Here is a 14,569-nt window from a genome sequence, read left to right on the forward strand (position 1 = left end):
GTTGATTTTGACCTTTGAGAAAATGTTATTGATGTTGATTCCTACATGGTTGTCATTGAGATCCCAATAATTCTTATGAGTATCAAATTCAGTAACAACTATTGATAGTGTGATCCCTTATGAATTTTGTGATTAAACAAGCCAAAACCCCTACTGATTGCATATAATGGTTGTTTCAACATGAAAGGTGCCATGAAGAAAGAAAATCCCTCTCCATTGCTACTACAATGATTATTTATGTTACCAACACTGAATTAGAAATGGGCAGAAAAACTTTTCAAAGCCTAAGAAGAGTTGTCCCATAGAAGAATAGATCTTATGTATGTTCCTTGGTCGAAGTTGTAGTTGAGGCTCCTTGATTTTCATTGGTGGTGAGCTACAACTTGTCTCCTTGAATGTAGGCACTATTCTCAAATTCTATATCTATGTAAGGGTGGAATACAAAGATATGTTTCCTTGCATGTATTAAAAATTAAGAGAAGTGGCATAGTAGAAGGGGAAGAGGGTGAGTGAAGGCTTACACAAGCTGGCCATCTCAATTCTAAATTAATCATTATAAGATTCTTAATCAATGTAAGAAATGCTTAATATTATTAAGGTGATTAAGAAAAGTTATGTGTTATCATGTTTTTTTATTAAGATAAATAGGGGAAGAGCCCCCATCCTATAGGGTTCAATTTAAATCATATCAAAAATAACTAAACAAGCTTGGTAAACAAGCCAACTAAAATAGACTAGCAACTAGACATGAAAATTATATATAGAGAGAGTATAATAAAAAACAACTAGGAGAAAGGGTAACAATTGTTATACATTTTTTAACATACTCCTATCTATGGCATCTCTCTCTTGAGTTTAAAATCCTCCTTCCTACGTATGGCAGATAGTAATGTTTCCCTATAAGTAAGCTAGTAGTGGATATCTCAAATACTCCCCCTATAGAAAACCCTACTTGATGCCTCTAGAGAAAATGTTTTAGTTAACTCCCCTTTTAAGGTTTCCTTTGTAGATCAACTCAAAAAAATCCCATGTGGACCTTTGGCTCCTTTAGTTAAATGCTTCCCTTGTTCTTTTATGATCCCAAAATTGGATCTCGCAAGGAAGTTCTTGATTATATAACTTACTATGAGAAATATGCTCTTATTCAAAGTTTCAACCGATTTTGGACATCTCTTCCGACACTCCACTCTTGGATTTCAATCCACTAGAACCCCTTGGTGTTAGTTAAGTTGGAAATTTACCCCATGTGCTTGGGATTTTTTTGTTCGAATACACTAATGATAAAGAGGCTATTCTCTCTAAGGGCATTTGGAGATGAGATTCACATGATTTGTCTCTCCACCCGTAGACCCCCTCTTTCAACTCCCATATGAACCCTATTGAAGTCTTCTCTATGTGGTCAAGTTTCCACATCTCCAACTTCACTTCTAGTGCCAAGCTACCTTTGAATCCATTGACAATATTCTTGGAAGCTTCATTAAAGTTGACTCAAACACTAGTCTTTTGTCCTACACCTTCTTTGTGCACATCTTGGTTGACCTTGACCTCTCCAAACCCCTCCCAATAATGATTTCTCTCAAGGTTGGAGATAATGAATAAGATTTGTTTAAGGAAGACAACACATTTTTTCTTTAGCGATGACGACTGAAACATATTATGAAGAAGGTCATAAGGTGGCTAAAAATGTGAGAGGTATGGTAGAGAATGACTATGCGTTCATGGATACTATGTACATTCCTACCAGATTATGAAGAAGGTCATAAGGTGGCTAAAAAATGTGAGAGGTATGGCAGAGAATGACTATGCGTTCTTGGATACTATTTACATTCCTACCAGATTATGAAGAAGGTCCTAAGGTGGCTGAAAAATGTGAGAGGTATGTTAGAGAATGATAGCATGTCAGTTGATTTAATAGCAACTGCATGTGTGTCTTGTCCACATAGAGAGTTCTTTTCAAGACCAAAGAACATTGCAAATTTTTGAAGGGATTTAGCTTTATTTATTGTGCATTTGAGGAAAATTCTTATAAATTAATGTTCGGGGGTATCTAGCTTGGTTTCTTTTCTAGTGTCATCTCCTAATGGTTTGAAATTAGAAATTCAATATCCCTTCTTGGAGCTAGGAGCTTAGATAGTCAAAGGTGTGGATGGAGCTTATTTTATACCTATCTTGTAATAATCTTAGGGTAGTGGTGTTGATTGTTTCATGTTGTATATTACCATTGTATATACTCCAAGATTATTATATTCTATTTGTTGGATAATTTCCTTTTCTTGCGAATGAGACCTATAGAACCCACACCTCATAAAAAAAGTCATCAACAAAATATTATAAAAATGCTTTTGGCATTCCTAAGCCCTCCATAAAAAATCAAAGAAACATAGGAAAAAACAAATATCCTTCTTCTATATTAGATATTAAATGGTTTGTAACTTTACAAAGACCAACAAGAAGGAAAATAATTTCAAATGGTTTGTGACTTTGCAAAGAGCAACAGGAAAGAAAAGGATTTCAAAAATATACATGCATCCAAAATTTAATTGAAAACATGCTTGTGTCATCTTAAATTTATCCAAAGTGGCTAGCATCATTGCACTGAAAATCTTTCTACCTCATAAAATAGAATAATGATTTGCAATGCCAACTTTTATATTCCCAAAATTTTACAAACTTTTCCCATATTAAAACTTCTAAAGGATACCATCAAACTCAAACATTGCTAACATATTCAATGTTTTGAACAAAATCAAACAACTACTCTATGACCCTTATTATTCATGAATCTAGAACCACTACACAACAGATCTTGGTATTCAGTAGTAGAACAATAGCATTGATAATTTAAAAGATAAACTGCATAAGGCTATATAAATTTTCAACAATTTCCTCCAAACCAAAATCTAAAGAAATGACATATCCTCTACCTTCTAGTGAATATATTGAGTTACGGTTTCTCTAAGTATCAAATATAAACTTTCTAGAGAAAACAAGGCATGATTTAAACATCTCCTAATAATTTAAAACCACTTGAGAGACATTTATTATTATTATAAATAATAATAGACATAAAAAAAATCAAACAAATAATAAATTTTTTTTGAAGCCAATTTAAAAAAATTCGGAGGCAAGTGTAGTTACACAATATACCAATCTATCCAATTGTCACTAGATAGTCAAAATGTTTTTAACAAGACAATTTGCACATTTTAACAATATTTTAGATATAAAAGACTATCTCTTGAAAAAATATCATATTCACACAACTTCATCTTTTTAAGGGTTTAGACTTAGGGTTTGACGAAGAATTTGTTTCTTGAAAAATTAAGACAAACTATTTGGCTTTAACTTGCACCTTTAGAACATTTAGTTTGAAAATTTGTTTCCTGAAAAAGAAAGATAAACAATCTACATTTCGCATTGATTGATAAGGTAAGTACTAGATCCCTATAATTAAGCTCTATTTCCATTTCAATATTTGCATCCCATCCCTTTTAGTAGGGCTTCGCTTAATTTTTCTATAGACATCATCTCGTAAGCTTGTAGTGACACTTCATTAGTGTACAACTCTATGTCTTGTCACAATTTTTGTTCCTTCATGGCATCCTTGGAAATGAAACCGTTCTCTGAAGTAATGTACAGACAAATGAGGATCAAGTGGTTCTGAGTACCCAAAAAGGACTTAGTAGAACTCCAATATCAATAACAGTATGGAAAATGTTCCTTGATGAGGCTCTATCCATGTTTCTAAGAATCCTATAAGAAAGGAAAGAAAATAAGACAAGGGAAAATAAATAAATAAAAAAAACTAGAATAATGGTATTTTAAATCATCAAAAAGTCTAACCAATCCTCCATTTTGTCTCCTCCTTCGTTATCAATGTTCTCCATGCTTATTGAAAGCTTAACTTATTTCTCCCTTCAGAATTTGGTAATCATGGGGTTAAAACAATGTCAAACAATGAAACAAAGGAATGTCATGAACACTAGAAAAATTGAAGCAAATAAAGGGAAAGAAAAAAACCGATAAACAGAGAGAAGAATGAGAATTTAAAAAATGAATAATATTGAAGCATCTGGTTTCGTGACTATTGAAGAGGCCATGGAGGATGGATGGATATACGTGACACAAATATGCAAGAGGTGAATGTGGAAGATAATATGATTATAGAAACTAATTATGGTATACCTTCAAATCCACCTTTCAATGATATGGAGAATGTAACAATAGGAACAAATCCAAGGACATCTTCAAATCCACCTTTAAATGATATGAAAAATATCATTATATAGATGATATTTGTATTGATCATTTAAAATAAGCTAGATATACCAATGTTGTGATCAATTCTATTGTTAAAAAAGTTGTAGAAATAAATAGGAGTTCAAATGAAATCCCTTGTGTTGGTGAAAATGAAAATCCTTTTGTTGTTGAAAATGATTTTTTTTGTGCGGTTGAAAATGAAATGTTTTTTTTTTTAAAATTGAAAGTGATGTTTTGGATAATCTTATTTGTAAGATATCTTGGAGACAAATAAGAACGTATGCCTATAGATTATACAAACAACTTTTTTATAAAAAAAAAACTTCCATTTCAATGTCAACTCATGATGCAATTGATAAGAATGTGGAAAATGAGAAAAGTAAAGAAAACATTACGTATTTTTGTGAAACCAAATAAAACAGATAAATCACTTAAACATTCTCTATCTACAATTGCAAGTGCAATTGAGTCTATTGGAAAATAGAGTCAATCTAAAGATAAGAATGTGGCCAATGAGCTATTACAACTACTATAGTGAATAAAACAACTTTGGATAAAGGAATGTTGAACAAAAAAGGTCAAATTTTGTTCAAAACAGTTTGCAGTCCATAAAATGGAGAGCGGGAGAGGCGAAAGCGGAAGTGGTGGAGGCGAAAGCCCTAGGGTTTTTGGTTTAGCCAACTATGATGGAGAGGAATATGGTTCTGATATCGATGGTAGAGATCTGGAGTGGAGAAGACCTCGCCTTTCTGCGTGCCCTTTTTGGTCCTTATCATTGCGGGGCTTATCAGTTTGACCAAACAGCATAATTAAACCATTTATCAGTCAAATGTTATTCTGGAAAATTCTTCGTTATTACCCACAATAAACGTGGGCAGCTTAATTGTTGACGGCTTCTACTTGGCGTGCATTCCATGACGGCTTCTACTTGTTGTAACTTGGCGTGCATTCCACGCAATTTAAACGAAATGATGATGATGGAGGAATATCTATTCTTATATAAATTCAGAAAACAATCCATTGCTAAGCACTACTCCACATTACATTACTGTGAACTGCGACATATCTATAAATTAGAGAGTCACTGAGAACACATACATCTCATCTCTATCTTCAACGTCTGTATAAATAAAATTCTCCAAAATGGGTGTATTCGGATTTGTGCAGAGTTGCTTCAAATTACCCGCTGCAAATGATGTGTTCCCAGAAGAAGAGGGAAAGCATGATGAAAATGCAAAGAAGATGAAGGATTCAAGTGAGAAGAAAAAGGGCAGTTCATGCAGTGCCCCAATTGTTGTATCGTACTTCCCTCTTGGATCCAATCTCTCCCGCCTATAGATGATAAATGTTTCACCAATTCACTGAACACAACTCCAGCAGAGACTGGCTGATCCATTTACCAGCCAGACAAGAAAATATCCATATGGCTTAGCAAGAGTTGATCACCATTGAATTGTTACTTCTTAATGTCAAATATTGCTATAATTCTTTTAAAATTTCAGTAGTAATTTGTAGTTAAGGCTTGATTCAATGACCTTGGTGTCATGCACAGAAGGCCTTTGATATGTAAATTGACATTTTGAAATAATACCATACCCACAAAGTCCAGGGATTCATTTATTCATTCAACTGTGTTGAATAATTTTATCAGTTCGATCTAAGTAGCTCAGTTTTTCTTCCGAAGTAGCAACAATGAGGACTACGCTAATCGTCGATTTCGACAGCTGTTGCATATGCCTCCGTCGATAGGGTAATCAAATTGATCAGATCAGCTCACTTTTGGTTGATTTATTCATTGAGTGGCCAAAGATGACCAAGACATCATTTTGTTCAGCGATGGATGACTACAACGTATACTTGCCTTGTATTCAGTCGAGTAAATATTATTGTCCCAACTTAGTACTTCTGGCCTCTTGATCCTGAGATTTAAATTTACTAATTGTTTTATTAGTAGATATTCAGTTTATTGCAAGAAACAACAAGTGTAAAGTGTGTTGACTAGTAACAGTAAAATAGATCATGCACAAAAATTAACATGAATTCAAATGTAGATGAATAAATATTTACAATTCATTTTTTGAATTTTATAGAGAAATTTTTTTTGGTTGCCATAGGGAAATAACCACTAGTAATTTCTATTTTGAGATAAGGATTTGAGGTTCCTTTAGCCTCTACTTATTTAGTTAGGGTTTCAACAATCTAACATCTAAGTCATAAGTGGCAGTTACTAGTTATCTAACATTTTTTTATGGTAAATAAATAAATCTACAATGTGAGCAACCAATCTATTCATGATTCTAAATTTCAATTAATTCACAAGTATGGTCAAGTGTGCATTTATAATGTTTGATAGACAGTACAACCCATTGTAACATGTATCCAACCTAGTAAATACTTCTCTTCTACATATGGAGTGAGCTACCAATTATAAAAGCATGTTTACCAATAAAGAAGTTAGGGAAACTCTAACCAAAGCAAACATACACTTCTAATCTCAATATGACCTAGATTGATATTCAATTTCTTATTCCTCTTTGATTCAAAATATACTATCTTGAAGCAAACCTATAAATTGGTCATCAAACTAATTATATCATTTTTATTAAAAAAACTATGAATGGTTTGTCTTTATGGGTAAGGGTCATTTCAAAATCTTTCCTTAACCAATTAAAAACAATTTTATGAATGGATTAAATATTCTATAAAAATAATTCAAGTTTAAGAATGCTATAGGAACTTCATAGTTATATCATAATTCAAAAATAACATTATACAGGACACAACTTTGATTTTATAAGACCATTCTATTTTCATTTAAACAATTTGTTGACAGTGGCCTTAAGTTACTCTAATGGCGGGTTTTCCCTAGTCTTTCCTACTTACAGTTCTATGGCAATTTCCCACTAACGGTCTTCTACTTCCTACTAATGGTCTTCAGCTTCCTGCTTCCCTTTAACTGTTCTATTTGTGGGTTGTGGCTTGTTATGAATGGGGTGGGGGGGAGGGGAGGGGGGGTGACCTTATGGGCTTTCCAAAACCCTCGGCCACGTGATTGTGCTACTTTTTCAAAAGATCCTCTGGTGGTAGATTCATCCTGTCGCCTTTCTTCTCCCTAGTACCACAATGATGTTTTTTCAGAACTTGAATCAAGGTCCTATGTGGAGAAGCTTCTGAAAAGGAGCCCTAAAAAGACGGGGAAAGATTCTGACAATTCAACTCCTTCTCCTACTTGTGTGATCAATGAGAATAAAGTTGAGGTTCTGGATGTGTTAGTAATACGGCCATTGCTGAACTTAGTCTCTCCCTAGTGGGGAAGTTCTTGGCCTTTCAACCCTCTTTAGAAATGGTGAAAGAGTGGGTGTCCTCTAATTGGAAGCTAAAAGGAAGAGTTTCTTCCAGTGCCATGGGCAATGGGCTTTTCCTTTTTAGCTTCACAAACCAAGTGGACCTGGCTAGTATTCTCACGAATGGGCCTTGGGTCTTCGGGTTTTCAAACTATCTCTCTCTGTGCAAATGGAAACCGAACCTTGACCCTTGAATGGATCTGGGTGTAGTTTCCCCTACTTGGATTCGTCTTTCGACGCTCCCCCTAGAATTCTAGAATGTGGAAATTCCCAAGGGAGCTGCGAACTCTTTTGGCAAGTTCTTGGCTATTGATAGCATAACACAAAGTACATCCAGGCTTCTGTTTTCCTAGGTTAGTGTGAAAGTTTCTATTAATATTGTCTTGCCTACCAAGATTACCCTACTATAAAATCTTGGTTCTTGGGTTTAGCAGATTGAGTATGAAAATGTGAAAGCTTTCTATCAAAGTTGTGGAAGATATGGTCATTTGAGCTCTGCTTGCAAGAAAAGTAACAACCAAATACCTCTTCAACATAATGTTAACTCTGAGATGGTAGGATTGAAACTGCTAAGATGGCTGAATCCAAGTTGGTGATTTCTTCCCCTATTAAGAATGCTCCTTCGAATGAGGAGATTATTACAAATGTGCAGAAAGATAGAAAGAAGTGTATTGATGACCTTATGACTTCCACATCTGTTATTGTGATGCTTGTGGAGGATTCTTCTCCTCCTCCCATTAGTATGGAACCTCTCACGAGGGTTTCCCCTAGTGTGAGTGAGATTTCCTTGATCTTTTACAACCAGATGGGAATCGACTACACACTGAGGAGTTGAAGGAAGATGAGATTATCTCTAAGGAATTTTTTCTACCAAACTCTCCGAGTGAGGTGGAGCTTTCCCAAAAAATCTTGTTGGTAACTCCTAAAACAAAGACCCTCGGTGACTCTGCTAACCTCAAGGAAAACCAACAAATGTTGGGATTCTTTTCTACCACCCTGCTAGCTAAATTAAAGCTCTAGTTTGCTGAGGAAGAAAAAGAAGACAAGGGGTGGGAACATGTCCCAGTCAAGAACAAGAAGAAAAAAGAAAATGTAGGCGGCAACAACAAGATGCGTAGACCATCTAACAAATATTCTAGATAGAAGGATGTAGATTAGGAGGTGGTAATAGAGAAAAAGTCTACCCTCGATGGTATCCCTGAAAACAAGAAAAAAAAGACCTAATCCCTTGTGGATTGTTCTCATCTCTATTTGTGTTATTGAATTTTTTTGGAAAAAGTTTAGATGATTCAATGTTACTTGGAAATATTACCATAAGTGAAAGATCATTTAAAAATTGTAGACCTTGGCACGTGAAAATTAATAAGAAATTAATCTCTTGTTGTTGTAAAATGCATGTGCAATTTGAAAGGAAGGGGGACTCCTCAAGAATCTCCAAGGACTACTTCCTTCACCAATAACATTGATTGCAATTGAAGATAGTGTGATGGTAAAATTGTAGCATTATTGATGAAGCCACCAAGATTCAAACCTCTTTGGTCTATTGCAATCATAAGCATTGTGCTTTCATTGATTCATTGGATTCATCCATTTGTCATTCATGTCATGCGACTTAATGCTCACTCAATAGACTAATGTGCTCCAAATTTGAATTGAATTATTCACATTAATATTTGTGAATTCATGTTGAAAATGAAATCCCCTATTTGTTGCCTTATTTAACCAAAGTAAAAATTCTAAAATACTCATTAACAAAATTGTATAATTTTTAAAAGTTTATTAAACCAAACTAAAAATTCTAAACTATTTATTGTAAAAATTATATTTTTTTAAAGTTAAGTAATTAATTAATTTGTTCAGCAGCCAAAATTGAATTGAAGCAGGTTTATAAATATGACAAAAAGGCTTTGATTTATTTCTTCCTACAATGACAGCTGCAGCATCTACTTGCCTTGCGCCTCAAGACAGCAAACCATGACATTCTAATATCCGAATTAATGCCAAAAAAGAGAAGTTTCATTGTTACGTAAACATTATGTTAAAAAAAGGATTGAAAAATATTTTAAATGTCACAATTATTGGCTTCTTATCAAGGAAGAAATAAAATTGTAATCCTCATGCCCCCAAAGGCTAATCAATGCGGCCGAATCTGCTCATGTTTGTTATTTATTCATTGCGGGGCTTATCAGTTTGACCAAACAGCATAATTAAACCATTTATCAGTCAAATGTTATTCTGGAAAATTCTTCGTTATTTCCCATAATAAACGTGGGCAGCTTAATTGTAGACGGCTTCTACTTGGCGTGCATTCCATGACGGCTTCTACCTGTTGTAAATTGGCGTGCATTCCACGCAATTTAAACGAAATGACGACGATGGAGGAATACCTATCTTATATAAATTCAGACAACAATCCATTGCCAAGCACTACTACACATTACAATACTGTGAACTGCAACATATCTATAAATTAGAGAGTCACTGAGAAAACATACATCTCATCTCTATCTTCAACGTCTGTATAAATAAAATTCTCCAAAATGAGTGTATTCGGATTTGTCCAGAGTTGCTTCAAATTACCCGCTTCAAATGATGTGTTCCCTGAAGAAGAGGGAAAGCATGATGAAAATGCAAAGAAGATGAAGGATTCAAGTGAGAAGAAAAAGGGCACTTCATGCAGTGCCCCAATTGTTGTATTGTACTTCCCTCTTGGATCCAATCTCTCCCGCCTATAGATGATAAATGTTTCACCAATCCACTCAACACAACTCCAGCAAAGACTAGACGATCCTTTTACCAGCCATACAAGAAAATATCCATATGGCTTAGCAAAAGTTGATCACCATTAAATTGTTACTTAATCTCAAATATTGCTATAATTCTTTTAAAATTTCGGTTGTAATTTGTAGTTAAGGCTTGATTCAATGACATTGGTGTCATGCACAGAAGGCCTTTGATATGTAAATTGACATTTTGAAATAATACCATACCCACAAAGTCCAGGGATTCATTTATTCATTCAACTGTGTTGAATAATTTTATCAGTTCGATCAAAGTAGCTCAGTTTTTCTTCCAAAGTAGCAACAATGAGGACTACGCTAATCGTCGATTTCGACAGTTGTAGTTGTCGTGCTTTGTACTTGTACCTGCAAACACAATGCACTCAATAGATCATTACAAGCAATGATTAATGAATTAAATCAAAGAAAGACAAAACCATAGCTAAGCGATCTATTGCCTCCTAGTAAATGCGAGTATGAATTTTGCTCTCAGATCTTGGTATGCAAACTCCAATGACTTGACTACACTTAGATGGAGGATTTGAATGATAAAGATGCATGATCTAGCAAGAATAACATGATTAAGCTACATGATTTCATGATTATTCTAGAAAATAAGCTAGAATGAAGATGCAATTAAGCTAAGATTTGAACATGATAACAATGCTAAGAATGATTTGCTAGAAACTAGATGTCTATAGTAACATTGCTTGAATGCAAATGAGATGAATCAAAAATTATATGAAATTGGGACCCTTTATGCTCCAAAATAAGGTCTATTTATAGGATTTCCAAGGCTAGGGGTGAGGTGGCAGGAATCAACAGTCAAGATTGATTTGAAGATATCAATGGTTAAATTGGAGGAGGTTGGCAAAGGGGTTGGACTAAAGGGAACATCTGTCATCTCTATGGTGACAAGTGTCAAGAGGATTCTAGAAGGGGTTAAATGAAAGGGAACACTTAGTGAAAAGTGTCACAAAGCTTTGCTCATGAGAGGGCAAAGTGTTCAAGGAAAGGGAACATGGTGGTTAGGATGTGCAAGCTAGGATGGGGTTAGGCAAAACCCGGGGTTAGATGGAATGGGTTAGGTTTAGGAGTGGTGGAAGTTAGGAGAATTTGAATTTAAAAATTCAAATAATATGAAAAGGCTAATTAATTTCAACAACTCATAAATTGATTTTTTTAAATTAATTAGGGGATATAGAAAAAATGATTTTGATGGAGGGAATTAATTAATTTAAATTAATTAATCAAAGGGTTGAAATGAACCTATTAAATAAATCCTTAGATTTATTAATAAGTAGATGAAAGGGGAAATTTAATCAAATTGTTGATGAACTCAATTAAATTGGGTAGGAGGATTAATTAAATAATTGCTTATTTAATTAATTATCTTCAGACTATTTTTAGGTGTATACGGTAGCATATGCCTCCATTGATAGGGTAATCAAATTAATCAAATTAGCTCACTTTTGGTTGATTTATTCATTGGGTGGCCAAAGATGACCAAGACATCATTTTTTTCAGTGATTGATGACTACAACATATACTTGCCTTGTATTCAGTTGAGTAAATATTATTGTCCCAACTTAGTACTTCTAGCCTCTTGATCCTAAGAGTTAAATTTACCAATTGTTTTATTAGTAGATATTCAGTTTATTGCAAGAAAAAATAAGTGTAAAGTGTGTTGACTAGAATATATCATGCAAAAAAATTAACATGAATTCAAATGTCGTTGAATAAATATTTACAATTCATTTTTTGAATTTTATAGAAAAAAAGTTTTGTTTTGGCTGTCATAGGCAAATAACCACTACACTTTCTACTTTGAGATAAGAATTTGAGGTTCCTTTCCCCTCTACTTATTTAGTTATGGTTTAAAAAATCTAACATCTAAGTCATAAGTAATAGTTACCAATCATCTAACTTTTTTAAAGTGAATAAATTAATCTACAATCTGAGCAACTAATCTATTCATGATTCTAAATTTCAATTAATTCACAAGTATGGTCAAGTGTGCATTTAGAATGTTGGATAGAAAGTACAACCCATTTCTAACATGTATCCAACCTAGTATATACTTCTCTTCTATATATGGAGTGAACTACCAATTATAAAAGCATGTTTACCAATAAAGAAGCTAGGGAAACTCTAATGAAAGTAAACATACTTATAATCTCAATATGACCTAGATTGATATTCAATTTCTTATTCCTCTTTGATTCAGATTATACTATCTTGAAGCAAACCTATAAATTGGCCATCAAACTAATTATATAATTTTTATTAAAAAAATTGTGAATGGTCTGTCTTTATAAGGGTCAGGGTCATTTCAAAATATTTGCTTAACTAATTAAAAACAATTTTATGAATGGATTAAATATTCTATAAAAATAATTCAAGTTTAAGAATGCTATAGGAAATTCATAGTTATACAATAATTTGAAAATAACATTATATAGGATACAACTTTGATTTAATAAGACCATTCTATTTTCATTTAAATAATTTGTTGACAATGGCCTTAAGCTGCTCTAATGACAGGTTTTCCCTAGTCTTTTCTGCTTACAGTTCTATGGTAGTTTCCCACTAACAGCCTTCTGCTTCTTGCTTCCCTTTAACTGTTCTATTTGTGGGTTGTGACTTGTTATGAATGGGGTTGGGGGGGACCTTACGGTCTTCCCAAACCCTCGGGCCATGTGATTGTACTGCTTTTCCAGAAGATTCTCTGGTGGTAGATTCGTCCTGTCACCTTTTTTTTTCCCCAGTATGCCATGATGTTTTTGCAGAACTTGAATCAGGGTCCTATGCAGAGAAGCTTCTGGGTGGGAGCCCTGCAAAGATGGGGAAAGCCTCTGAAAGTCTGTCTCCTTTTGCTACCTGTGTGATCAGTGAGAATAAAGTTGAGGTTCCAGATGTGTTGGTTAATATGGCCATTGCTAAACATAGTCTCTCCCTAGTGGGGAAGTTCTTGGCCTTTCGACCCTCTTTAGAACTAATGAAAAAATGGGTGTCCTCTAATTGGAAGCTGAAAGGAAGCATTTCTTCCGGTGCAATGGATGGTGGGATTTTCCTTTTCAGCTTCACTAACCAAGCTAACCTGTCTAGTATTCTCAGGGGTGGGCCTTGGGTCTTCAGGTCTTCGAACTATCTCTCTTTTTGCAAATGGAAACCGAAACTTGACCCTTGGATAGATCTGGGTGTAGTTACGCCTACTTGGATTCGTGTTTCGAGGCTCCCCCTAGATTTCTGGAATGTGGAAATTCTCAAGGGAGTTGCGAAATCTTTTGGAAAGTTCTTGACTATTGATAGCATAACACAAAGTAGATCAAGACTTTTGTTTTCCCAGGTCTCTGTGAATGTTTCTATTAATACTGTCTTTCCTACCAAGATTACCCTGCTATATAGGCTTGGTTCTTGGGTTCAGCAGATTGAGTATAAAAATGTGAAAGCTTTCTATCAAAGTTGTGGTAGATATGGTCATTTGAGCTCTACCAGCAAGAAGAGTAACAACCAAATACCTCTTCAGCCTAAGAAGTCTGAGAAGGTTAGGATTTAAACTGCTAACATGGTTGAATCCAAGTTGGTGATTTTTTCCCCTATTAAGAATGCTCCTTCGAGTGAGGAGATTATTACCAATCTGCAAAAAGATAGAAAGAAGTGTATTGATGACCTTACAGCTTCCACATTTGTTATTGTGATGCCTGTGGAGGCTTCTTCTCCTCTTCCCACTAGTGTGGAACCTCTCATGAGGGTTTCCCGTGGTGTGAGTGAGATTGCCGTTGATCTTTTTCAACTGGGTGGGAAGGGACTACGCACTGAGGAGTTGAAGGAAGATAACATTATCTCTAAGGAACTTATTCCATCCAAATCTCCAAGTGAGGTGGAGATTGCCTAGAAAATCTTGCTGGTAACTCCTAAAGAGAAGACCATCAGTGGCTTTGTTAACCTCAAGGAAAACCTAGAAATATTGGGATTCTCTGCTACATCCCCGCCCCCCCTCCCCCCGCCAACTAAATCAAATCTTTGGTTTGCTTAGGAAGAAAAAGAAGAGAAGGGGTGGGAACATGTCCCAATCAAGAACAAGAAGAAGAAAAAGGAGATGTAGGCGGAAAAAACAAGATGGGTAGACAAACTAACAAATATTCTAGACAGAAGGATGTAGATGGGGAGGTGGCAATAGAG

This window comes from Cryptomeria japonica, chromosome 6, assembly GCF_030272615.1.
Source record: "Cryptomeria japonica chromosome 6, Sugi_1.0, whole genome shotgun sequence".
Classification (NCBI taxonomy): domain Eukaryota; kingdom Viridiplantae; phylum Streptophyta; class Pinopsida; order Cupressales; family Cupressaceae; genus Cryptomeria; species Cryptomeria japonica.